The sequence below is a fragment of the Manacus vitellinus genome, unplaced genomic scaffold (genome assembly GCF_001715985.3).
Source record: "Manacus vitellinus isolate BGI_N305 unplaced genomic scaffold, ASM171598v3 scaffold_59_pilon, whole genome shotgun sequence".
Lineage (NCBI taxonomy): Eukaryota > Metazoa > Chordata > Aves > Passeriformes > Pipridae > Manacus > Manacus vitellinus.
In genome coordinates, this window is record NW_021940681.1 from 2,545,858 (window position 1) to 2,573,209 (window position 27,352).

Below are 27,352 nucleotides of genomic sequence, written 5' to 3' on the forward strand. Positions count from 1 at the left end.
CACTGCAGAAGAGCTAAATCGGGGTTAGAAGAAAGCTGGCAAGAAGCCTGGATGTTCCTAGAAAGATATTGATTGCCCTGGACAGTTCGGGGTTGTTTCTTTTGTTTCCCTGGCTCTCGTCACGGGGTCGGGCTCGTTAGAGCTGCAGCTCACTGAAGGATGGAGAAACAGTGCCGGCTTTTCGGGCTGAGGCTGGACTGGAGCCATCCCAGCCCGCTTCTCTCAAGTGTTAAGTCTGAAGCAGCCTGCCTGGTAATTCCATTAATGAGAGCCTAGTGCCAGAGAGATAAATGTAATTCCAGGGTAAAGCCGACGCTCGGGCTCAAATGGAGAGGATTTGCTGGTTCTCCCAGGTGCACTGCTGTGAGTAATGTACTCCAGTATTACCCACAGACTATGTTTAAAGTCTAGATGTCAATGTAAAGATTGGGCAGTGATAAAAAAATTGGCTGCTAAATCTGCATGTGAAGAAATCCTTAGTGGCGGAGCCTAGCAGAGGCAATGGGTTTGACCAGGAATAAAAGTTCCCTGCTTGACTCCTGATGTGCTGCATGGCATCTGGCTAAGGAGCCAGCTGACCCAGGAGACAGCTTCCATGGGCTATTGCCAGAACAAGATTCCTGTATATAAGCAATGCAGAGCAGAAATTATATACCCTGTGCGTGTCACATCAGAAAGCTTGCAAGCCCCTCAGAGTTAGCCACCGCAATTGCAAGTAGCACAAGCTCCTCCACAGTTTTGGATGTGGCCCACGCTTGAATTCAGAGGTTATGGTCCTGGCCACCTGTTTTCTCAGTTTGATTTCTTTTTGATTTGCAGACCACATGTTCCTGTTTGTAGTTGTATAATACCCTTGTGGCACGATCATCAAATCTTGTGTTGAAAAAGAATGGTTAATTGGGATATTTTTAGTTCTCCTTGTGTCTCGGAACCTGGAAATCAAGCACAGGAGCCAGCACCATTCAGCTTTATGTAGACGAGCTTCCTGTGCTGTAGGCAGCTGCCAAGCAGTTGTGTCCAGTAGGGCGGGAGCTCACAGCACCAGTGAGTCCCAGTGCTCTGGTACCCCAAAATTCTAGCAAACAAGATGGTTGCCCCCATCTTTTGAAGCTCAGTACAGGATTTTCCTTGTGGGAGACTACTTGTCATCAGTCCAAAGTGGAGGGGGGAAAAAGGTCCATGAAGAGGAAGCAGGTGCTAGGAATGCTCAACCCTTCACGTACCCCCATCACTCCAGCTTTCTCCAAGTATCCCTCAGTACAAATTTGATCTCCTTAGGACTTGGGTCCCTGCTGGCATCCTGACAGCAGAATTAAAGCCTCAAAAGGCTTGTTTGTTGGTGGTTTCAGTAGCTTGCCGATGCCTCCTCTGCTGTAAGAGGTGTGGGGGAGGGTTGTCTGTTGAGCACAGCGAGGTGCACACTTTGCTGGTGACCTTGCAGCAGCTGGGACAGCCATCCTAAGTCCCCAACCTGCTCGTGTATCTCTTACTTCTCTTTGCCGGAGCCGTGCACGTGTGCCTGCCTTCTTCGTGCACGTGTGCCTGCCTTCTTCATGCACGTGCTTTGGGCCAGTTCACTCACCAGAAATCAGCAGGATCAAGATCAGCTTGCCATGAAATACAGCAGGAGGAATTTGAAGTTGAATTAAGAGTAGGAAAGGGGGCATGTGTAACATATAGTTGAGAAAACCAATAAGCGTCATAAGACCTTAACCACTGAAGGGGCTGAACTTGTTTCCAGCTGATGTGTTTAAAATGTGATTAGTCACCTCTTAAAGTAGGGTGCCGTAATCCAGTTTCCGTGGAAAAAATTGCACCACACGTCTGTCAAGACAAGGGGTGGACTCTGCTCGGAAGTGTGTGTGTGCTTTCAGGCTCAGTCTGCAAATCCCTTCAGTTATTCTAGCTCTTTGCAGACTCGTGAGAACTCGTGGAGTTTTCTTTCCTACAGCATTGCCCTCATCATGCTTTTAATATCGAAAGGTCTGGATGGAAATTGTCGTTGTCGTGCCCTCTTGTGTGCCAGCACTCAGTCTGATGGCAGGCAGAGTCTCGGTGGCAGCCAGAGCTTTTCCCTTCAGCATAGACTGGAAGGAACAGGAGGGAGATGGGATTGGGAGTGTCTGTCCCCCTCTGGCACTGGTGGACTGTTGTCAGCTTCCTATGTGTCTAAGGAAACAATTTTCCAAGTCTTTTGTCTGGATTTTACAGGGATCTCTTCTCTTACTGCTTTGCTGCCTTGGGCATGGATGCTTGCTGGATCTTCACTGACCTCTTCCTGTGGCATATCCAAGCAGTCCAGCCCTGATCACCTCTTGCAGGGTGCTGGATCTGGCATGGGGTCAGCTAGAGGGACGGAGAGGTCCATACCCAGAGAGGCTGGGCAGGAGGGGTGATTGCCCCTCCAGCCCTTGACTGGGAAATGTGTTCCTGGTTTGTGGTTCAAACAATGCTGCTAGTCCATCTTCTCTGACTGCTGGAAGTGGCAGACTGAAATGAAAAGACTGGGTTAGCTAGTATCCTGCTTGAGCTGAGAGAGAATGAATTTAGCTGTTCTTGGTTTATTTCAAGAAACTGTATTAAGAAATGAGCCAATAGGCTGTGCACCAGAGGCTGCTCCCACTGCAGATGTCTGCTTGCAACGTTGTGTTGCAGAGCAATTCCTTCTGGTGTTGCAAAGCTGGTGGTGAAAGCAGAACTGTGGCACGGGCCAGGAGACCTCTGTGGAGGTGCAGCCGAAGGGCTTGCTTGATTGCTTTGGCAGCTCGTCTTTAGTTAGAACCAGGTGTGGGCATTGCTTCCATCTGTTACCAGTGGTCTCTTGTGTCTTGGTTGAGTGCAATGAGCTGCTTTTTCCTGCAAGTCGAGGAGCCATGCTCTGCCCTAAGTCTCTGCTGCCGGGAGCTTGCAGAGACTGGAAGGTTCCCAGTATGAACGTTGGACTTCTAATGTGATGACTCTTGTGTCCTGTCTAGCATCAGCTCTGTGGTTACATCTATCTGCAGCTGACTTCTAAAACTCTGCTCGGTAGAAGTCGGCCTTAATTAATCTGTTGTGGTTGGTTTGTTTTTTAAACTAAGAGAAGATGAATTTCTGCAGAGGTGAAAGCTTGAGCTTTGTAATAAAGTCAGTGATTTTCTTAAGGATGCTTTGGGGATGTGCATATGCTTTGCATGGTAACAGTTATCAGAAAAACTGGGAATGGAGCAGCTGGAGATGTGTAGCTGGTGAATTGATTTTAATACGATGGAAACTCATTTTGAGTAGCTTTGTGCTTTTTCTGGTGGCGGAAAAAAAGAACTGTGTTAAGTGGAGGAGCAGTTCTGGGTATTTCTGTGAAAGGTGTTTAGAGGAGGTTTGAATGTGAGTTTTTGAACTGTGCTTGTCTGCTTGTCTGTTCGTGTCGAGAGCAGGCGGAGTTGGTGGTTTCGGTGGGAGCACACAGCAGCGATCGAAGGCAAGGCTTGCCTGGGGGCCCTGGGGCAGCTTCGTCAGGAGCCTGTGTGACTAATGCTGTGTAACTCAGAAAAACAAGAGAGGATTAGCTCTGCCTCTTTCACCTCCTTCAGCAGCTAGTGGTGGGGAGCTCCATGAGACTGCTGCTGGGACATCTGAGCAAACTGATGGATCAGCTCTCCCCACTCAGTGCAGCCTTGTGGCAAGTACTTTTGAGGTGGGGATCGTGCCTCTTGCTGTTTTTGGAGGTGAGGTGACTGGCTGGGATGTGAAGGCTGGTGCTGGCAGCCCCTCTGATACCTCTGGGTCTGTTGCAACCCCTCCATCACACCTGTGCCAGGGGAGAAGCAGGATGGAGGTGGAGGGGGCTCAGGCTACCCAGTGCTGAGGACAAGCCAGCCTGTGGGGACCCTGCAGGGCTGTGTCGTGCTCCTCCCTCCACACTCCCCGTGGTGTTGAAGGAGGTCACATCTCAGGATGAAGGAAGGGCTGACTTACAGTTTGAGCCTGTGCTTCTGTTTTTCCATCCTTATTTTCCAGGATTTCTTTGCAAGGAATTGGAAAATCCCTTCTATGGGCTTCCGTGACAGCCTTGGAAATACCCAGATGGATTTGAACTTCGGTGCTGCAAAGAGCTTTGCGTATTTATTTTCAGCTTCCTGCTGTCTGCTTTGCTTAAGAGCTTTTGCTAGATCCTTTGTATATGTTTGTCCTTGCTCCTCTTCTGGAAACCATTTGAGAACATGCTTTAACTATGATGAAACACCCCCCCCCAAAAAAAAATATCCCCAAACCTCTTGGAGGAATTTTGTTTTACCAGCATTATGTGGTAAGCTGCGAGGCTTGCATAGCTGTGGTGTGTTGCTGTTTGGGTGCATCAGTCTAGTCTGGAGACTTCACACAGCAATTCACCAGGCTGTTGTGGATGGATCTTTAGAAAAGCGAGTGGCTGAGCAGGTTCAGCAGTGAATGGAGTCGTTAAACTGATTTCAAGTGACTTACCCTGTGCAAGACAAAGATATGATGGATTGAAACCTCATCTAGGTTTCCAGATGTACCACTGTGCCATCTTTCTGAGGTCATGCTTCCCATCAGCTTTAGCTGATCTCAGGCTGTTCTCCTGCCAGGAATCCTTCCCCTTTATTTTCTTCTTTCTGGGATGGCTTCCAGCTGGATCAAGCAAATGATGGTTGCTACCACAAGTGTAGAGATGACTGGGATGTGTAGAAGGGGGAGGATGGAAAAGTCAGGACTGTCTGTTTTGGCAGAGAAGGGTAATTTTGGATCAGATGAGCATGTGGGAGTGGGCGTGGCTTGCTGAAGGGCAGCTATGTAGCCCCTGGTAGAGCATGTCCTGCTTCTACCCCCGTTTCCTTCTCTGTAAAAGAGTGGTAAAGATTAACAATGTGTTAATATTTCTTTTAGGCTACAATGTTAGTAGAGGCTTTTGAGGGGCACTGCTATCCGATGGCTTCACGTACATGCTGGAAGTGTTTGGCTTCCCAGTTAACCCCGGGGAGGTTTCCCTCTGGCAGAACTTTGAGCACAGCTTTAAAAGAAAACTTTATGCTGAACATGTCAAGGAGAATATTAGATTGAATACAAGGGAAAAGTTTTCTGTGATGAGGGTGGTGATGCGCTGGAACAGGCTGTCCCCAGAAGTTGTGGATGCACCGTCTTTGAGAGTGTTCAAGGAGAGGTTGGATGGGGCTTTGAGCAACCTGGTCTAATGGAAGGTGTCCCTGCCCACAACAGGAGGTTGGACTAGATAGTCTTTAAAAGTTCCCTTCCAACCCAAATCACTCTGTGTTTCTATGATTTCTCTGCTTAAATACACTACAGACCAGGGCCTAATGTGTTAGTGCCTCTCTGGGAGGGACAGATTCTACTGTCCTGTTCTCCTCTAGCCATAAGGCTGGGGGTAGGTTTATCCTCTTGCCTGACTTGTTAAAAACCTTCATCTGACCCATATCAGGCTGAAAAGCCATTGTGCTAGGTGTTAGTTGCAAGCATGTTATTGCCTTGACAGTGACTTCTCAGGGCCTGGTGGCTGGCGAGCTGGCATGGCTGTGGCAGCGCTCACATCGTACTGTAGCCGTGTCTGAGGAGTTCATTCTGCATGTTGTGTCGAAGAGAGTTGTGCATCATCCTCCTAAAACCAATGTAGAACTCAGCCTTGATGTTGGTTTGGGGGCAGCCATGGCTGTTAGTTTGAGCTTGAAATTGCTGATGTTGGAAGATCATCACAGGAGGGGGGCAGAAATTAGCATAAGCCTCTTAGAGAAAACTTAAATATTCTCAAAGCTGGCAGGAAACACCATATCCCTCTACTTAGGCTTCAGAGGAGGGTTTCTTTTATGATGATTGTATCTGCTTGTGACCGGGGCATTAGCAAAGCTGCACAATCAGGCTTGGGGTCTGGCAGGTCCACCAAGGTCATGTGCCTGCTCTTTTGGCCAGTGTCACCCTTCTGGTTTTACTGCTTATAGTATGGGGGACTTCTGGTCACTCCTGCTGTGCAGAACCCTCCTATTTCTCTGCTCCATCATTTTTCTTCCACCCTTCACTCCTGATCTGGAGATGCTTCCTTCTCCCTTTGTAGTCACCTGGTATTGCTCAGTCCTCTGCCCCCTTGCTTCATAACTTCTTTATAAACTCTGGTGAATCTGCATTAAATGAAATAAAATGTTACCGTGTTTCTGCAGCACTACTTCAGTCTGCCAGCAGGCAATGAGTCATCATGTCTTGGTCAAGGACAGAGAAGGGTTGCTGAGGTGGGGACACTGAGAAATACATATTTTGGTGGGCAAGTTGGAGGTGCAGGAAGGTAGCAGAAGAGCTTTGCTGTCATGAGTGTGTCATCCGTGCTCTGCATTGCCTGGAGCCTTGTCATGTCTTGGGGAGGAGCAGCCCTGGGATGAGTGATGCTGCTGGGCACCGTGAGAAGGGAGTTTGGGAACAGAGAGAAAGGCTGGGCAGCCTGATTCCCTGGCACTCCAGTGTATCTGTCCACTGCGAGACAAAATGCTTTGTCTGAGAGCTGCAGTTGCTTTGGGAAGGCAAACCAGGCCACCTCCATATGGGTTTGATTAAATCCAGCAGCACTTAGGGAAGATACAGGCATCTCTTTTTGATTTGCTCAACCATACTGGGAGGCGAGGAGTTTTGAACTTTGCCAGTGATGTTTCTGCAATGTTCTCTTAATGGTAGAAAACGTGTTGAGAAAGTTGTTAGAGGAAAAAGGAGCCAGAGGAGGAAGGGAGAAAAGGTTGTCTGCATGGCAGCCACGCTGATCTTCTTTATATGCTGAGCCCTGGGGCAGCCGTGGGTCAATACCAGTGCACATGAAGTCCTACAAATCTAAAGCAGCCCCCTTTAGATTTAAGCTATGTGACACTAAAGTATGAATTTCCTTGCTGGGGGAGGAAAGTTGTCCTTCCATACTTTTATACATAAGCTGCCACTGAAGATTATTGGCCAGGTTGGATTTGTCACGTTATTTCTGTCTTTGTAGAACTGCTGAACAGTATTCATTTACTGGCTGAAAAAGAACAACAGAAGACCCTCCTGGAGTCTTCTATATAACAGGAGTAACTTTTGTGTTTTGGCTGGAGTGGTAATGTAGAGCAACAGGGAGAGTGATTATAAATGGTGATGGAAAATTTGTGATTGAGGCTGGAGTCCAAAGTCTGTGCTGTGGTCTTGTGGCCTTCTGCATTGTTTTCATCCTCAGAAATGCCTTCATCCCTTCCATAATGGGAAAGGAGAAGAGGAAAAATGAGGGAGGGGGTACTGCAAATGAATTGCAGTTTTTCTCAGTTTTTTAAATACCAGCTGGCAATGACTGAGGTCTCTGAGTCACCCACAGAGACTAGGGAAAACTCTTTTTCTCAGTCCAAGGTAAACTGATGTGCTGCATGAGTAAGTTTTCTCACAGTTCGTAATGAAGTCCAGTTGGCAGGAAATACACGAGACATTGTCAGGCTGATTCTATACCTTCCCCTTACTGGTTTGGTGCTTTGACTAGATAAGTTGTCCCTCTGCTTCTTTACCTCCCTCAGATTCCAAATCCTGTCTATGTTAGAGTGTGTTGGAGGATGATCACTCATCCACCATGTTCCTTGCTATCCCTGAACCATTGCATGAACAGAATTAGAAAAGTAAAATTGTACTAGATGTGGTGATCTTTGCTTCAGTTGTATCATCAGAAGAACATCTCCTTACAGGTGCTTAGAATTGTTTCCAGTAAAACATTCCTGATACCTCTTCTTTGGCATGCAGCAGACACTTCACATGCCCAAAGTGAGGTGTTTTTGCAGCCCTCAGGGGCAACTTCTGTCACAGCTCTTGCTCAGTGCTCCTAGATGTCTTTTCTGTGACTAAGGTACAAAAGCTTTATATAGCAATCAGTGGGAGATATAAAACCGTTTCTATTATGAAGCCATGATGATGAAAAAATGGAAGCAGCCTGGCTCTGACATCATGTGGGATTTGCCTGCTCTGCAAACTAGAAGAAATTGCACAAGTGCTGTGGAGCAGATCTTCAGCAGCATCTCAGGGATGTTAACTTCAGTGCACTGACTGTTGAGGAGGCTTTACTGGATGAACAGCCTTGGTTTGGGACTTATTGTCTTGCCTTTTACATTGGCTTCCTTTTGTGATTTTGGAGAAGTCCGCTGACAGCCTCATGCCAGATACCTCCTCTGTGGTGCCCGGGCTAGACAGGAGTGTGTTCAGGGCAGGGATCTAACACCTTTCCAGTTCTCGCGAGATTGCTTTGGCATCCTTCCCTTTCCCCAGCCAGCTCTTACTAATGTCACTAATTACTATTTTCTCTAATGCTTACAGGATTTACCAGTTCCTTTATGCCAATGGGAATCGTGTCCTGGCTCCTGGTCAGTGTTTTAAGAGAAGCTGATGCTCGGAACAGGTATGTTTGCCATGCTCCTGGCGAGGGGAAGAGGGTCTTTATGAGTCCAGCAGTGAAACGTGCAGAGTTTGCCTGGAGAAGGGTGTGGGGTGGACACTGTGGAGGAGACTGCTCCACAGTGAGTAGTTATTTTTTCCATCCAGACGCGTTGTGAAAACACCCAGGCAGAAGACAAAGTTTGCATTTAGCCTTGCTGACAGCCTCTGAGGGGAGCACTGGAAAACACAGCGTCACTGCAGAGCAGCTCCTGGGAGGCCATGCTCCTCGCTAACGCAGGCACAACCTTTTCCTTCCAGGAGCACCAGCTGGGGAATCCCGGCTGAGCTCGCGGCTGCGCAGGCGGCTGCTGCGCCCTCCTGCCTTGCTGGCCTTTGGTAGCTCCCCCGTGGTATGTGTCTGCCTGCATCCCGAGTAGGAGTGGGAGGGAGCTGTGTTCGTGTTGGTATCCAACCACGAACAAATCTGCTGTTGTTTTCTTAATGTATGGCAAGAGCAGCCTGTAGCAGCTTATTCCTCCCTGGATAATTACTGCTCTGCTCTGCCACGGATTGCTAGCCAGAGCAGTGGAGTAGTGCCTCTGTTGTGCTGCCCTGTGTATCCTTTTGCTGGAGTTATTTGATTAGTTATTGCTTTAAGGCATCAGTGCTCAACTGAAAAATCTAATCTGCAGTCTTAGAATGCCAGACAGTTGCAAAGTGGATTGCCTGAGTTGGATATGGTCCCTGAGATGCCAAACATGCTTTCAGTGATGCCCCTTGCTGTGCTACCAGCAGGTCCGCTTGCACCTCTATTTTATTTCCTGCATTACTTTGAGGAGAAGAAAATATAGGGCTGGGTTGCAATCTACTTTTTTATCAAATGGAATTATGTTCCCGGCCGACCAGAGGTGTGTGTGCAACCAGTGGAATTGGAGTGAAATATTTTGCCATTTGTGGTTGCTCAGGCGAGGTCTGAAAAGCAGATAGATGGATACTGCTGTGAGAGCATCGATGGACAAGAAGGGATTGGCCTGGCATGCTGAGCTCGAGCCTTCAGCTTACCATAAGAGCTTACAGAGCAAAAGAAACTCCCTCTGCGAACGTCCATCCCTGATGGATCTCATCTCAAAATGGCATTGCCTTGCATTTAGCTTGCCCAAATGGCCCATTTGACTGTATAAGGACATAGCCATAACTTGCTGCCTAAAGCTTTCTCGATCCCTAAAAAAGTGAAATGGATTCATTACGGAAAGAGACCTTTCTTGAAAACCTGGTTCATCTGGGACTGTCTGGGTGGTGCCGCAGACATGCTGGAGAAGTAGGAGTCAGGGTGGAGCTGTTTCCACCTAATTCTCCCATAATTCTCGGGGTTTATCACACCATGCAAGCAGACGTGTCTTCCACTTCGGAGCATAAAGCAGAGCTGGTTAGTAGAGCGCTGCCTGTGCTTCCCATGTTAGCCTTCTACTTGTGCTTTCCTTTCCTTGAATTAATTTTCTAGTGTAAAAGGCTTCTTCTTAGAGGGAGAACCATAATAAGAATGGGAACAGCGAAGGCAGGAGTGCCTCCATTTGCTAACAAGGTGTTGCAGGTGCGTCTGAGTCGGAGGGAGCCAGCACTGAGTCAGTGCCCCAGACTCCTGGTGACTCAGGTGGCAAAAGCCCAGGTTCTCTTCTCATGCCTGAATTGCAGCAAATTTCCTGTAACAAGGTTTTGCCTCTTATAGTGACCATATAGGGAATGCAGTGCCATCCTCTTCCTCCCATATGGGTTATGAGCAGTTTGGTTCACTGGGGATGCACTCAAGTGATGGTGGTGACACTTCTCTTCCTGCCAAAACAGATGAAAAGTTGATTTATCCCAGCACCCTCAACCCTACCTCTCCTTTTTTTCCCCATTTTTTTGTTAAGACGGGACAAATCACAGGAGTTGCAGCTGTGTGTTGAGCTTGATGAGATTCGTATGCAAATCTGGAGGCTGTGTTCTCCTGGCAGATCTGCTTGCATGTATTATCCACTACTTCATCGTATGGAGAAGGGATCTATTTTCTGAAACGTGGTTTATTTTTAGTCAAGACTTTCCCTGTCTAACTGGCAACAGTTCAGCATTTGCAGTGCAATTTGCAGAAGAAGCGATTTTGCCAAATACTTGGACTGGGGGAAGGGAGAGGAAATGTCATATTAGCTAGTTTAAAAGCTAAATGCTGACTTGAAAAATACCTTAAGACAATGTTGTGAGAGCATAAGGGTTGGGTAATGCAAATTGAGAACAGCATTGCATTTGCTGCAGTGGATAATTCGGTCTGGGTTGCTCTTGTTTTTCATTGTGATGGCTGCCACAGAGGTTAACCAACAGTGGATGGGAACTGCTCTTCAAGGGCAGGTGGTTGATGTAGCCAACTTCTTGGCCTGACCCTGAGCAGTGAATTAGCAAAGTCACCTTAACTGCACCCATGGGAAGCGTTACATCATGCAGTGTGTTGCACTGTCCTGTTGCACTCACGTTTGCTGCCACAGGAGGTTCGCTGAGGGTTGAGCTCTTTGATGATACGGGAATTATCATCCCCATGTTTGAGTACCCTTGTGAGATACCCTGAAATGAATAGGGTGGCACATGGGATGTCCTGGGGCAGTGTTGCAGCTGTGTCCTCCTCTCTTACCCAGCTGCTGCTTCAGGGACAAACTCTCTTCATACGCCTCATTGCTTTCACCAACTGCTCCTAACCACTCTGGGTCTTGCACTGGCTTCTCACATAACAGCTACCTTTCAGAGGTAGAAATATCTTCTTCCTGTTCCTGCATCTCCCCTGATGTTTCCATCACTCCTTTTACAGAGGCATCTTTGTTACCATTAGCTGTTAGTGCTGAAAGGACCAGACATCTGAGTGTGACACCAGAGAGTGGATGACTGTGTTCAAAGCCTTTGGTACTTACTTCTCTGAAAAAATGAGACTCGACTCCACATGTGGGCATGTAAATATTTTTTTGCTGCTGCAGATTAACTCCCGCCGTTTGCTTTATCTTTCTTCTTTTTTCCTCCCCTCCCATAGCAGACAATTGCACAGTAGCTTTGTCATGGTTCCATTAAGAAAACAAAGAGAAATCGTTCAGTGTTAGTTTTCTTCTGAATGTTTGGAAACCAGAAGAAAGAGGGCAAGTAGCACCTGGAATTTAGGTGTATTCTGCATTTGGTCCAAGTGGGTATATGTTGCCTGCAGGTAATGGAGCTGTATCTTTGTGAAAGAATTGGGGGTGAAACAAAATTTTAAGTGCTGTTTCAGTCATTGGAGTAGAAGCACCATGAGAATCAAGGTAGGAGCACCCATCAACTGTCTAGAGCAGTAATCTTCCCAAGGGAATTAATTAGTTTAACTTGATAAAAGAATTTATGCAGTGGGGGAGGTCTCTGCCATTTCCTGTTAAGCTTCCTGAGAAGACTAGGAAAAAATAAGTGCCAAAATGACACTCTTCTCTCCAAGGGGGAGGGGGCATATGTTTTCCGAAGACTTGTTAGTATCTCCTGTTGAAAAAACATCCGTATCAGCTGGCAAATCAGGATTGTTGTAGCTACTCAAATTTCCATAGTTCCTGGGGACTTTCTAGTTACAAACTTATTTGCAAATCCGGTGTACATGTGGGATGCAGAAGATCTCCTGTCTCCCAGTGTTGTTGCAGTGCTCAGCCCCACACTTGCCATCCATCTGATGGCCTGTGGATATAGGCACTTCATAAGTTTGAAGCTTTTCCTTAGGGAAAGTTTGTGGGTGGCTGGTTTTTGTGGGATTTTTTTTTCCTTTTTTTCCCCTCACATTGCTAATTATTTGAGGGAAACTCCTATCTTATTTGTGCTTTCTCCCCAAAAGTAGTTCTTTTCCTGTCCGTCTCTTGCCCTCAGAGGCCAGAAGAACACTGATATGTTAGGAAAGCAGTCTCTGCTTTAAATGACCTTAAGCACGTGAATATTCAGCTCAGTTTCCTTTTTACAGTGACTTGCTACAAAATGACCAGGAATGTCAGGGCATCCCTGGTTCAGCTTTTCTTCTGACCCTCAGATGAAAGGAAGGAGGGTTTCACTCCAGCGGCTGAGTGCTTGAAGGAGGAAGTGTCTACCTCGAGCTTTGAGTACACTGGTAGGAAAACATTTTTTTCTATCAGTGAATTTTTGCTGGTGTCGTTGAACTATGCTTAAACTATGTGGGCTTACATTGTAATCTGCTGGTAAAGATACTGTGAAAATAGCTGTCCTGGGTTGGACCAAAGGTGAACTGCTAATTTCCAAATGAATACCCTGTCTCCAGTGGTGTTAGTGGAGCTGCTCTGGAAGGAGCTGGATGGAGGCTGAGCAGCCTAATTCAGCATTCTATCTGCTGTAGTTTGACATTGTGCCTTGCAAATATGCTGGGTTTTTGAGCAGGCTGAGATCTGTGGTTGGCTGGCAGCCTCCAGGCCCAGGTACTCAAGCAGGTGAGGAGTCTGTGGCTGAATGCTGAAACCCAGATCTGCGTGTGAGGTTGCAGCAATGGAAATTCTGGCAGTCTGTGGGTTACCTGCAGCAGAGAACAGAGCTGACTTCTGCAAGGGTCAGATCGCCGTTTTTGAAATCTTTGTTTACTGCAGGTGAGCAGTTGCAGCACGCGGGTCTGATCCGTGGGCATTCCGCGGTTCGTGCGTACGCAGCGAAGTGTGAGGTGCCAAAGTCAGTGTCTCTGTGTGGTTTCACACGCAGAGATGTCATGCAGCCCTTGTGGACGGTCAGTGTTTGGTGACTGTCTAAATTGCTGCTTATCCCTGGAGGTGGCTCTGCTCTGCTTTGCTCTGTAATTACTTGCCATGCAATGTGTGCTTCCCAGCAACTTTTTAAAAACGGCACTTTTTAAAAGGGAAGATAAGGAACAGTGGACAGATGGACATCTCTCAGGGCTGCTGGTAGTGGGCAGGGGAATGGTTTTAGCCCCGGTACTTGCATGAAGCATACTCTCCAGGCAGATCCCACTGTGACTCTTGATGAAGTTTCCCTTTTCTTGGCTGGCTTATTGGAAAACCCTTTTCACTCCAAGTTTTCTTTGGAAAGAGAAACGCCCACACAGATGGCTACTCTTCAGTTGTCATTTATGTTGAGATTTTTTATGTTCCTTTTTGCATTACTCTCAGGTGAAACCCAGACTTGCAAAAAAACCCATACAGCAGAATTAGAGAGAAATGAAACAGTAAGGATATTCTGCTTTTTCTCTCTAAACTGGGAATGCAGTGGGCTATCTCATGTCTTATCAGTTCATAAGGGACTGTGTTGCTTTTTCTTTTTGGCTGAGTTTCCATGTAGTTCACTTGTTTGTTTTCCTCAGAGAAAAGACACAGCTTTCATTAAGAGTGGTTTTGACTATGTTTTGCTGCTTGTTGAGACTGTCTGAGTGGTGCCACTTTTTCCAGACAAGCGCCAGTGCTCTGCTTTGGAGTCCTGCTGGTCTAATCTGGGTTGGGTTTTTTTTTCCTCCTAAGTAGCTCTTGGAATTGCTAGACTGATAAATAATAAGTGTTTTTAGGTCTTTGAGGTATTGTAACAGAGGGGAAAGGAAGGAGAACGATAGCATTGCTGGAAGATGTGGGTTTGGTGTGCTGGTGATTTATGAAAATGAAGTTACTGTCTCTTGCTTGTGTCCTTTGCTGGGATCCAGGATGTTGTGAATGGTGCGGTCCATAAAACCAGAGTGGTCTTGCATTGCTCCTGGCCTTTTAGCCATAGAGAACAAGCAGAGTGAAGTCACAGCTGGCTGGTATGCAGCTGTGGTTGGACTTTACATGCCTTGGAGGCTCCTGTACCAGGCTGCCAGGGTGCAGGAAGATGAGACTGAGAAAGAAGGTGAAAATGGGAACCTGAAATGGCAAAGATTTCTGGTGGGTATCTATAATCGTGGCTTGTTGTCTATTTCTTTGTTTATTTATATAACCCATTTCTTTGTTTATTTATCTAACCCTGAAAAATTGCTGTGGCAGGGCCCATGGTAGGCTTTGGGAGGCTGGGAAAATGCCAGCACAAGGCTAGTACTTCCAGGTGTATTATTCCTGAAATAGGCATTAAAAAAAAAAATCTAGGATAACTGCTTTTGGGGTTTCAGTGGTCATGCTTTGAGTGGAAATAAGACTGTCTAAAGGCTTCCTGAGGAGGGCAGAGACTAGCACACGCACAGCACGTGACGGTGCTGCCAGTGCTGCCATCAGCCCCCATGTGTTTCCAAACCTCCATGTTGCATGGTGAGGACCACACCAAGGAGAAGCACAGTCCCCTAGGGATTTAGCAGGTTGCATCTAAATCAAAGAGGATTTTTTAAGGGATCCACAATCCATCCTTCATTCCGTGTTTTCTGCCCTGGCATGGTGCAAGCAGTCCAGGTGTGGCATCTGGGCTTGTCCCACTTCCATGTGGGAGCTGCAGTAGGAGCATCGGGGTGGGGAGCACTGGGGGCTGCATCCCTGCATGGCACAAGTGCTGGCAGCTGCCAAAACCCCTGCACCAGTTTTCTGGATTAAATTGGGTAAAAAACAAGCTTATGAGAGCTGGGATAAATGGCTTGACCATGGTGATTTTCTTTTTGGTCTTTATTTCCTAGTGTGCAACTGCTGTAATTCTTCTGTGTTACTTTTATCATTCCTGATTTCTGAAAGCATGTTTTCCTTTTTTTATTCTTTTCCTGAGGGTTCTGGGCAGTGATTTCCAAAGCTATTGTGGTGTGCATTTCCCCTTCGCTCCCAGAAGCAGATTTCATTTTTGAATGAATAGCTCAGCATTGTTCACTCTGTCTTCCACTTTTATAGGCTTTTTTTTAACCTCCTTTGACTAAAACAGTCTCCTAAATGCTTCTGGAGTCTTGTGGGTCACATAGCAGAAAATATTTTTTTCCTGTTAGAGAAGGCCTTATATTCAAAACTCCAGGCAGGAAAGCTGCCTTTGTAGTGCTTACATTTGAGTTTATGAAAGTGTGATTCTTGTGTAGCTTTTGCTTGGTTTTGGACAGGTTTTGGTTAAGATTGTGCCAAGTTCACCTTTAAGCAGGACTTCATAACCTTGACAGAGTTGACTTTCATAGAAACATTTCTAGTGACATAATAAACCCTTTCTACACAGCATCTCACGTGTTAAATTTGTTCTACTCTTCCAGACCAATGCTTATTTTCAAGCTCACCCAATTCCCTCCAGAAATAACAGGTTATTAATAGGATCTGTATGTATATGTGTTTACCAGGCTTGACATAGCTTTGCATCAAAGCATTCCTTTACCTACATTGAACTCAGAAGCTGAACCCCGTGGTCAGCATGGTGTACATCTGCAAACCTCCCTTGGTTTGTTCAGAGCATGATCTTCTGGCTGTGCAAAGACTTAAGTTTGCTTCCCTAATTTAAAATAAGCTGCAATAATGAATTTCTCCACTCAGATTTTTTTTTTTTGCTAAGTATCTTTTATGTGAGATGTGGGTTTTTTTGCATTTTTGGGTTTTCCCCTTCCCTTTGAGCACTGAAAGGCTTTGGTTTACATGAGCCCAGGTAGATGATACTTTTGGCATTGCAGTGGCATCTCCTAGGATGTGTCTGACTTCTTCCCCTCTCTGCAATGATTACTGATCTTGTCAAGGGGGAACTCCTGGCCTTTGGGTACTGGGAGTCTGCTGATCCATCAGTGGGAGGACTGTGATGAGCAAACTACTCAGGGACAGGATGTGAGCCACCACAGCAAGTCACTGAGATCTTCTCAACCACCAGCTCATTACCATGACCTTGATGCTCAGGAGATAGGTTTCCTAAGTGTTTACCTGAACACACGATCCCAGTACTTGTTGCAGCTGACCAGCTAAGTTGGATGGACTAGAGCAAACAACATGCTCCTTGGCTCTTGTGTCCCTTAGGATAGGGGGAAAAAAAGTAAAAACAAAACTGGCAGAGGTGGAGAATGGGGCACATGTAGAGATTAATAACCTTTTCTCAAGTCCTTTTTCTCTTTTATCCTTTGAATAAGCTTTTTTTCCCCCCAGTGTAACAACAGAATTTTGCAATAAAATCCACATGTGAGAAACCAGTGGTACATCTTCTAGTCAAAACAGCCTCAGTGTCATCTGACTATTTAAATGGCCATAGAGAAGTGTTTGGATTAAGCAACTAGTAGTGGAATGAATTAGTGTCTCCCCTTTAATGATGTAATGATGATGCTGTTAGAGAAACCACAAGAGAGAAACATTTCTCAGAGGATCCCTTCTGAATTCATATGTATAAACTGCAAACTCAAGTATTTTTAATCACAGTTAAAATGGTTCTGGTTTTTTTTGGGGGAGATGCTTTTTCTCAGTTAGGTTTTGTGGCCGGGCAGCCAAGTGTGCTTGCTGCTGGTGATGGGTTGGTCTCAGAGCGGAGGAGCTTGTGTCCTCCTGTCTCAGTCACTGTCCTCTTTTCAAGTCATGCCTTGCTGTATCAGCCCCTCTGAGAAGCTTGGTGATAGGTGTGGATGGATATTAATTATTTTTCTTCAAAACTGTGTGGTGTTTGCCTATATTGATCTCGAGTTATACTCGAGATGACTTTTATTTCCATAGGAAAATATGCACTTTCTTTCCTTCTTTAGTCTAGTTTAACTTAAGGTTGCTCTAAGCAGTTGTTTTTTTGGCCATTTTCAGATACCAGCCAAAAATATTGGTGTTCAGCCTTCAGTAGGCTTTATGTGTAGGTTAAACAAGGGAGTATTTTATTGAAGGACCTAACTCTGGCACTGCAGCATCCCTTAGGTAGGTGTAGTGATGATTACCTGAAGATGCCAAAGGCCTAGTAAAGTGAGAAGTTGGTTATGCTAATCCTTGAAAAAAATGGTTAGAAGTCAATTTAAAAATTGTAATTTTCAGAAGGACTAGTATTTGACAATTGTTTGAATATTATTTGAGTGAAAATACCATTTCCTTCTCTTTCTACCACCAAAATTGCAGATTCCCTTCAAACCTCCAAGGCAAGACGATCAGTAGTCATCTCCATGCTGCAGTGGTTTCTCTCTTTGTCTCTTTTTGCCTGGTATATTAAGTTCCCTCCTGATAGGCTGGCTTGTATTTAAATTAGTTTATCCTCTAACTCAGTTATGAAGCTCTCTTGGATATACATTTATTGTTAGCACTGAGAGAGAGCATTTCTGTAAGTAGCCATTTCTGTAAGTGGTACATTAATTGTGAAAAAACATAAAAAAATTAAAAAATTAAAAGGGGAAACAAAATGCATGGACTATACATCTTGCTTGAGCTTTCTAGCCTTAGAAATTTGGCAGGCATGTTGTGAAAGAGACTCCTGCTTTCCTGATGGAAACCCTGTGAATGAAACTTTCTTTGAGTTGAAGGACTTTGTGCGTCTGGTATGGAAAAGCCTGCAAGTGTACCCAGCTCACCGTGTCTCTGGAAAAACCAGCTGCTATGTCTGCTTGAGTGTTTGTCCTGGGGATCGGCCCAAAAATCTGGTTTTTTACATTGCTTGAACAGAGTATCAGGCTTGGCACACTTTGTCATGCAAAATAATACCGATAGATTTGGCAGCTGGCACACCTTTCAAAGAGCCTATTATTATAAAGTTGCTATAACTCATTAATTATGCTGTTGAGGTAATGATAGTGGTATACTGGTATAGCTAAAACAGCTCCTATAAAACCAAGCATCACTTCGGTTCTGTTCTACCAATTTGGCATGCTGCAGAGGTACAAGGTACCTTCTCCCTCATCATTGGTATCTGTGATAAAGTAATCCCCTGCTATCCCTATTAAGGTTGCAAAAGCCACAAGGATGATGCATGAGAAAATAGACTTAGTGTTAATAAATTAGAGGCTAGATCATGAAATCATAGAGCAGTTTGGGCTGGACAGGACCTTAAAGACCATCTAGTCCAACTCTCCTGCCGTAGGCAAGGACACCTTCCACAAGACTGGGTATAAGATGCCTAATGCTTTCTTAATAGCTGCAGTTGCACACATGAAAATATGATTTACTTATTGATATGATAACACCCTGCAAAGTGAATGCAGTGTGAATTTTTACCTGCGTAAAACCTTACCTGTAGACATAACTATTCATTTTTATACTTAACTATTAGTATATCTAATGAAGAATTGTGCTGGATATTGGACTGAACTTGAGAAGTCACAGTGGTTGTGCTTACTGAGTACTTTATAAAGCTGCATTGATCTGCAAATTGAGCAATCACCTCCCTTTTGGTGGAAATGTGACCCTAACAAAGAGAAGTCTTTGGATTAACTTTTGTTGCATATTGTTTTCTTTCCAAATCTAGAATTACAGTTTATGAAAGTAGCAGGGAGACAGAGGCTTATTGGATGTTCTTCAGAGGGTTTTGGGGACACCCTCCGCAGCACAGAGGCAAGGAGCTGTCAGCCTTCTCAGTTTGGTCAGCTTGTCCCCAGTGTGCTCCGTTTACAGCGCAGATGCTGGAGGGCACCAGCTCAGTGCGTGCTCTGCAAGCTCTGCACTAAAACACTCTGCTGGTTTGAGGTAAATGTAATTGCTGTGTCTTTTTCCTGGAGGCTGAGCTATTCGCCTTCCCTGGAAACCAAGAGAAAAAAACCCAGCTGTTATTAGTAGATCAAAAAAGAGCAATCTAGCAGCCTGCCTAATGCACAGGTCATGCCACAGCCTGGAGCTGGGCTTCTTGTTAAGAGCAACTCAAATAAGAAAAGTGAGCAAACCTCCGAACAAAACAGAAACCAAAACTAACAAAGGAAGCATCTGTTATTCAGATGAACTGATATAGGTGAGGGAGGAAAACACAGTCATCAGAGACTTCCAAAGGCTTGCTGCTTTGACCAGAAATCTGCAGCTTGGAGATGGCAGGCATTTTATAGTTTCATGATGATTATGCAGGTGTTTCTATGGTGCAATCCTAGGCAAAAGCAGGCTGGGGCATGAAAAGTGACAGACAATGCTGAGCTAGAATGCAGGAAGACCAAGACTCGGGTCTTACTCTGTTTAGAAGAGTTGAGATGCACGTCTGCAGGACAGCTCTGTTTCTGTTCTCCACTGTGTTTTTGATACAACGAGAAGTACTGTTGGGAGGAAGGAAACCTCATCCAGTATTTGCCTCCATTTGCAGCCGGCATGCTAAAACAGAGCGTGACACTGGTGTGTGGCGGTGCTGAGGGACTTGCTTCGCCACTCTGCATGAGCATCTCTCCATGGTGGCATGATAGGAGCCCTGGTTTGCAGGACACCTAGCTTCAGGCTGAAGTGGGCTGGTTTACAAGTCTAGCACAAGGCAGAGATGCTCAGGTTAGTGGATCAGGAGGACTATTTGTTCTGGTTACTCTGCTAGTTGCCAGAAGCCCAACTGGTTTGAGGTGGGAGAAGAAACAAGAGGAAGCGTTGTTTTAGCTGGATGCCGGATATAAAGAGCGAGTACGATATGCCCACAGGCTGCATCGTCGGCACATAAACCTAGTGAACAGGAGAGAGGACAGACTGCTTGTATTGGCGCTGCTGTCAGCTCTCATTTTCTCACAGCTGGGGGACCATGAATGCACAGACCCCATTTATGGGATGTCCTGGTTTTAACCTTCTCAGTGGAGGGATTTGTTGACCCTGAAACATAACACGTTTCTGTGTGCACCTTTCCAATAGCACAGGGTTTCACACCTCTTTGCTGAGTGGTCCCTGCCAACCCCAGAGCTGACCAGTGCCATGACGCTTATCTGCACCTCTTTGTGGAGCGAGAGATGCCTGACCCACAGTTTTTAATAGCAATCATCACTCTCATTATTTTTGTCTGCAATGTCCATAGAGCTCAGACTTTAATTTAATCAGCAACTGGTGAGAGCATCGTCATAAAATTTTTGTAACCTATCATTTTAGTACCTTAGAAGTCTTGGCTCCTTGTACTCAGAAGTGAGTAACCTTGTGTGAAAGTATATGAAACACCTGAGACAGCTGTCTAGAATAGGAAGCACAGGAGGAGCATGAAGAAACAGGAGGACTTTGTCAACCTGGTTGGAAAATAGCTACAGCAGAGACAAAATACTTCTTTTTATGTGCACATGCAGTTTCTGACATCAAGGCAAACTGCCGTGGCTTAGAGGACAAGTTGTATGATCTGCATAAAGTCCTTATGATTTCCTATCTGAAGGCAGAAGTGGCTAAACACCTTCAGAAGAAAGGACCTCTGTCAGATTTTGTTGCTGCTAATTTGTTCTGGAGGGTTGGTTGTCACAGGGAGAAGGATTATTGAGATCTCTGCTCTGTGTTACCTGGTTCAAGCAAGATGGAGATGTCCTCTGTGTGAGCCATTTACTTGTTCCCTGGACCTTGCCTGCATTCATGCATCTTCTGACAGAGCAGCCCTAAAGTGGAGTGGATCAGCTTCCTCTCTCCCATGAACCTTTCCACTATTAATGAGAGATGTTTTCTGTTTTGCAGGAAAAACACAGCCACTCTGGCAGGTTTGTTTGTGCCAGGTTTTGCCTTGGATACGAACAGCTTGAAAACAGTGCCCTGGTCCTTTAAATCATCAAGGACAAGTGCAGGAGTAAAGTGGCTTAAAACTCGCTCTGTTCAGCAGGATGGCACGACATCGCCTTTCTATTCCTTTTAAGTGTACTGGTTTTCACAGCCTTCCAGTGTCATCCACCAGTTAATGGCTGTGGAAGTTTTTGCTGTGTGTGGGAATCCTGTGGTGTAGAGAGCTGATTCTGGTGTGTCTTCCTGGAAGTTCGTCCTGTCTGGTGATGCAAGAGTTTTGTAAGTACGATCTGCTTGTTGCAACATCTAAGATTGCAGTGGTTGGTGTGGCAGGGATGTCCAAGCAGTTGGAGATGCCTCTTGCCTTTAGATTTCCTCTGTAAAGCTTGTGGCCCATTAATGATGAGAGCAAGTGTCTTTTGTAATGGGCAGATAGTTGTAGATGCTGGATAAATTTTGTGCCACTTAGTGGCAATCTCAGTCCCGGAGTTTGAGCTGCCTTTGGGTTGATGAAGGGCTGCTGCTCTTGTTCTTGTCTTTTAGAACACTTGCAATTTCTGTTTCAGAGTGACACACTGTGGAAAAGACAGGACTGTCTGTGTCTCACTGCTTGGGACTCTGCACCAGACAAAACAGTGTTTCCCCTCTGAATCCTTTGCTCAGGAAAGAGAAGATGGTGGTTATTATCTGCAAAGACTGTTGGAAGTATCTGTAATCCCTTCTCGGTCTGCTCATGTTTCAGAGCCCTGGCAGAGATGGTCTCTTAAGATACCTGGTCAAAGGACTTAAATGTTGGGGCCCAGACCTCTCCCAGCTTTGCTGTAATGCCCACATATGGTAGCTCGAGAGTGAAAGACCTGTCATGCTGGCTCCAGCCAAGATCCAACTCAGCCAGTATCCTCTCCCCTGGGGACAACCAGAGTGGATCCTCAGGGAAGGAGAATTAGTCACTGAATTTAACAGTTGCAACAGTCTTGTTTTCCTGCACTTTGCAGATACTTTCTATAACTCAGTCTGAGTAGAAGAACATGCTACAGGGCAATTGTGGGTCACTTGGAAGAAGCATTTCCTCCTTCTGATTGACTTTTTTCATCTGCTGTCTCATGGTCTTTCTCTGTGCTCCTAACATGGTTTGTGTGACAGCAGTGGCTCCTGTTTTCTTTCTTGCCTTGGTACATAGATGCCTTTTTTTGTGATGCCCACAGCTTAATATTTCATGGCTATATACTCTCTGCCTTGACCGTGCTGCTCTGGAGTCAGCATTTAGGTAAATGCTTTGTGGATGCTTTGAAGAGGATTAGAACTGACCTTCTAGTTGCAGGGAAAATAGAGTAATGGCAGACTCACTTGAAAAAAGCATTATGTGCTTCATCGTGTTGACTTTCCTCCTGGAAGAGTTGTTGAACATACCAAAGAGAAGGAATTTAGAAACATGCCATGTGACCCACCATCTATTACTCAGCAAGCATTTTTGTCACACATCTTGCATTTACTCTCTTGCTGAAACATTAGGCAGTTTATCAGTGTTTCCATTCTGTAACTGGACACCCCTTTGGACTGGCTTTCCAGCCAAAACCAAAGTGAGAGCAGTGTTTGCTAATGACATGATCTCAGCAATTCATCTAGATGAATTCAGAAGTTGGCTGCTCTCTCCATTTATTCACTTAGTTTAAAGTACTGAAAGCCACAAATGAATTTGTTTCTGTTTTCCAAGTGCTGTGATAAGAAAATAACCAGCCCTGTTTCCTCAAATTTTCCAGAATTTATGTCCATACACATAAAAAAATCCAACACATCTAAAGCCCAACTCGCATGTTCCTATACAAGAGCACTACTGCTTGACATGGCTTGATGGAAATAATGGTGTATGCAGTGAATTGATTGTCATGTTCCACAATAGATAGTACACTTTATAGCAGCTTAATTTACTGTGGCATGTGGGGAGGACAGGTGTGTATTGGCTGTGGGTTTTTCTGATCTCCCCTCAGCAAAGATTTTTATTTGAATGTCTATGAATTTCTTCTTTGTGCATATAGAGGTATTGCTTGGTATGGACTATGGAGGCAAAGGGGAAGCTTTACCAGTTACCATGATTGGTGAGGGCTCTTGCTCGAGGTGACTGATGAAGGGAACAGGCTAAAAGTTAAGTCTACAGATCTCTACTTTCTGCTAAACCTTGTGTTGTCTCGGTGCTGGTCTGTGTTAAGAGGATTGGAGATCCATCAACAGCAATAGAGTAGAAACTGTGTGGTGACTCGTTTTGGTGAAACTTTTCCTGTGTGTCTTGATTTCTCTTTCCAATGGGATTTCCTTAAAACTCACTCTCCATTTTCAGGTAGCTGGTGCTAGATCAGATTGAGAAGGGCCTTTGTCTATGGCAAGGGCTCCCAAACACCAAGATGACTAATTGATGATGGCTCTGAGCAGAGGAAATCGCCTGCCTGATCGAGTGCTGATAGTTTGGTGGGACATTTCCTCTCCTCCTGCTTTTTGGGTTGTGCTACAATACCTGTCATAGTTTCCTGTGAGACTTGTATCCGCTGTGCGTGTGGGATTTGTTCTTCACCTGGGACCAGGATGTGTCTGATGTTTCTTTAGGAATAGCAGCAGCAAAACCAGGTGGCTGTCGTTTGCTCTCTAAAAAGCATTTCATTGCTGTTTTCCGCTATACCACAACACAGCACTGCAGACTTCTGTCTCTTGATCCAAGTGCAAGTAGCTTTCTTTGGTTGTTCGCGTTCCTGAAGAAACTCGTGGCGACGCAACACCAGAATTCTGCTGTTTAGGTTGAGGTATGCCAGGGACTTGTCCTTCCCCTGAAGGGGTGGCAGACATTATGCATTAACCAAGGTGACTTGCCACAGTGTAGCTGGCATTAGTGGTCCTGGGAGCTAAACTTCTGTGGGTCTTGCGCTGTGAGATGAAGCTCAGCACAGTCTGGCTTTGCAAAGCAGAGTGAAATGCTGCTGGAGAACTTACTCCTGAAGCTCTGCCTTCCTGCTGGAGCAGATCCTGTGAAGTGCCAGCCTCTGATGATCTAAAGTCAACAGGCTGCTGTCCCACAAGGTGAAAGGTGCAGGGGATGGAGAAGCCTTGTGGCAGGTTGGGAGCAGGGAGCATCTGTGGTTGTGTGAGCACGTTATGTACCCGTGCACCAGAGAGTGTCTGTCAAGGCTTGGGTTTACAAACAGAGGAGCTCATTAGCTAGAGCAGCCGGATGATGTGGCAGAAGGCCCAGGTTTGGGTAAGCTTTTAGGCAGCTGCTCAAAGGAGGAGGCAATGGTTGAAACATTCATAGACTTGACTGTGAGCAGACTCTTCCCAGTTGCCTCATCCATGGTGGAGATGAGGGAGCACAGCCAGGAGCTGCTATACTCATCCCAAGAGAGGTGGCAGGGAGCAGCAGGCTCCAGAGTTAATTCTCTTCCTTAATTCTCATAAAAAATTTCTGCCTTCAAAAGCCTAAATGAGCAGGGGCCTGCTAGAGCAATACAAAAAGTGTCAGCTTTTCCTGTTTTTTTTCCCATCCTGTAAGGTTCATATGGAGGAGAGTGCTCTTAGGGTCTCAAGAAAAATACTAAATGCTGGCTATAAAAAACCCACTTTTTTCTTGCGCATGTTACAATACAGAAATGGGGGCATCTCGTGCAAACCCCTTGTTATTTTAGCTTTTATTCTTTGCTGCTTACATAAGTTTAATACTCTTTTTTATATTTTCCCCTTAATATTTAGAAGTAAGGGCACAGTAGTTCAGCCTCTGAACAACCTTCTGTCTTTGCATGTCTCACAAGGCGGCCAGCAGGTGTGCTGGTACCTGGTTTTATGGCTCCATGTCCCACACGAGCTAGGAGCTCATCTGGTTGTGATCATTTCCCCAAATTGTTGTTGTCTTGATTTCATTTATAAGCTTTCTCCTGTTTTCCTCATGAAAAGTTACTCAGTGGATGGTGTTGAGAGCAGAGTTAGGAATTCGAGGAGAACTGCTGAGCTTGTCCTCAGTTGACCCGCTCAGGTCTCTCGCCCTGACAGCCCGTGTTAGCAAAGATGACAGTGTGTTAGCGGGCAGAAATAAATTTTCTACTGTTAGAGGAATTGGCTAATCATTACATACCTCAGTTTCCCCATTTAAGAATCTATTCTTTAAGTCTTTAAAACTGCCTATCTTCTCTCAAGCTTGCACCTCTTTCAAACAGGCATGAATTTTGTTATAAAAGTCCTCTGCAGCAATGCTGTTGTGAATCCAATGCTGCTTCCTACAGACAGGCTCAAAATGTCTTTCTATGCATCATTTGGAGAATGGCCTGCATAATAGGATAGGACTTAAAATTTTCTTTCCTTTTTTTTTTTTTTAGGTACTTTTGCAGATGTTGTGGTTAAAGGCTTCTATTTTTAAAACCTTTCATCTTGGAATGTGGCTCCATAGCAGTATGTAGTGGGATTTGGAAAAAAGTCTGGTAAAACTGTATATAAGGGATAGTGAAACAGTTAGGTCATGTTAAAGTTGTTAGACTTTCTGGTTCTGATGCATGTGTTTGGGTTTTTTCCTAAGGAACGTTTTTCTTTTTAAAAACACAAATAGTAGACCTTCCATTTTAGACAAATATCCCTTTTTTTGCAATAGCGGGGTTTTTTTCCCAGCTAATGGCTCTTTTAGTGAGAGCTGCCATGCTCTTTCCATCTGATCTCTGTGCCCACACCTCTGACTATTTCCTTTTCAGGAAGGAGAAGGATGCTGGTGCCGGCAGACAAACTTCAAAAGCTGCCATGCAGAGAGGTGTCACAGTTCTGAGGCATTAGGAATGAGCCAGAAAAAAAAAAAACAACACCAAAACTCCTTAAACTTTTACTGCCACGCAAAGATAACAGGAAAACTTGCTTCTTGGTTCCTCTACTCCTTGTCACGCTCAAGTACTAAAACTGAATAATCCTGTCATCCCCTAAAAAGAACTTGAGATATTTAGGAACACTCAATAATTTTAAAAGAAAATAGGATGTTTTACCTGTTGAATGCTACAGTTGTGCTGTCGCACTCGGTGACTTCAAATGGGACTTTTGGGTGCTGCTTAGCTGCAGGACACAGGTGATGGGGCTCCCTTTCTCCATATACCATCCTACTGCTGGTGTTTTTCACACTGGAGATCCAAGTGGTACCCAGTATTGTGTTCATCCTCCATTCGTGGGACCCAGCTCCAGACATCCTGGTGAAGCTGAGTTTGAATTAAGTGATGTTTTTCTGTCCCAAGCCTCCTAAGAGCCCATTGAGAGGCAAGGGGAATGGTGGGGTTTTTTTCCCAAGAGCATCTGAATGCAATGCCCTAGTTACCATGGTTTTTTAAATGGAGTACTTCAGAGGATGCACAAAAGCATCTTTAGTACTTGCAGTACAAGGAGAATGAAAGGACCTAGATTATGTCAGCACTGCAGAGAGGCTTAAGTGAGTGTCATTCATTCATTGTTAGGAGATGACCCAATTTGGATTGTATTTACGGAGTGGGAGTGGAGAATGGACCTGTTTCAGATTACTTTTGAGCCTTAAATGTACTTGCAGGCTTTGTGTAGGGATTGCATTGGCTCCCGCTGGGTAAACAGAGCCTTTTGGAGGGTGTTGCCCATGTACTGCCTGAGTGATGCATCCTGCCCTTCCTGGCTAGACTGTGCTGCCAAAACAGGTTGATTCATGCCACAGTGTCTCCACACAGCAATGTATTGGATGGGGGGAAAATGAGTTGTCAGACAGAACTTGCCCAGCTGATTTTTATTTATTTTATTGCATTTTCTTGCAAGGCCTTTAAAGCCTCCCATTACTATATAATTTGCAGACTGGTTCCAGCCAAGCAGATGCTTAGCTGAAGGCTGTGACCCTGCAAAGGACTGATGAAGGTGATAGGTTGTGCAATCTTCACACAGTGGGGTGATTCTCTTTTTGGTTTTTTCCCTCTCCTTTCTGTAAAACAGCGGAGGATCTGTTTAAAACAACACCTGTGTCATGGTCTGCTGCCTCCTTCTTTTCACCTGGCTATGTTGGCAATGTCTGCATCTCCTTCTGGAAGGCTGCTTCCTATCTTTTCAATGGTTTTGCTCCCACTGAGAGGAATACACCATCTGCAGATCCCGTGAAGGATGTAATTTCTCAGATTTTCTTTTTTTTCCTTGCAAGGGTTCCTGAAGCCATCTGATCAAGCTCAACCCTGACATGATGCAAACTGCTTTGAGAAGTGTCCATAGCAGAAGCTTCTGTGGGCTTAAACCCATCTGCAGATTTGTGAGGGCAAAGTAAGCTGATAAGCATGAAAAACTCATAAGGAACAGGAGCTAGGAAGAGCTCAGCCTTTCCAGCAAACACTATGTTCTAGTTCAGATTGGCCTTGTATGAAGACCAGTGGAAATCTGGGTTTCCTTGTAGATGCATTAGCAGCATTCTCCTTCATTTCAGTGGAGCCTGGGTTGCAATCTCCAGCTAACCAATGCTTTAAGCCTGTGCCTCTTCCTCTGGAGAGACTTGTCTACCTTGCATCCTC

At 45.3% G+C, this 27,352-nt stretch overlaps 1 protein-coding gene across 2 annotated transcripts in view; it reads left to right on the top strand.

The window, feature by feature from the left end:
• The first annotated feature begins 8,303 nt into the window (after positions 1-8,303).
• The window catches only part of LOC103754180 (USP6 N-terminal-like protein), a 66,002-nt gene continuing 46,953 nt past the window's right edge, over positions 8,304-27,352 (top strand). Inside the window, exons 1-2 of one of the 2 annotated variants that reach the window (XM_029963341.1) lie at positions 8,304-8,386; positions 12,350-12,493. The gene's annotated coding sequence lies outside the window, so the exon portion shown is untranslated. The remainder of the gene's footprint in view (positions 8,387-12,349; positions 12,494-27,352) is intronic. The other variant, XM_029963340.1, reaches the window with a different exon arrangement.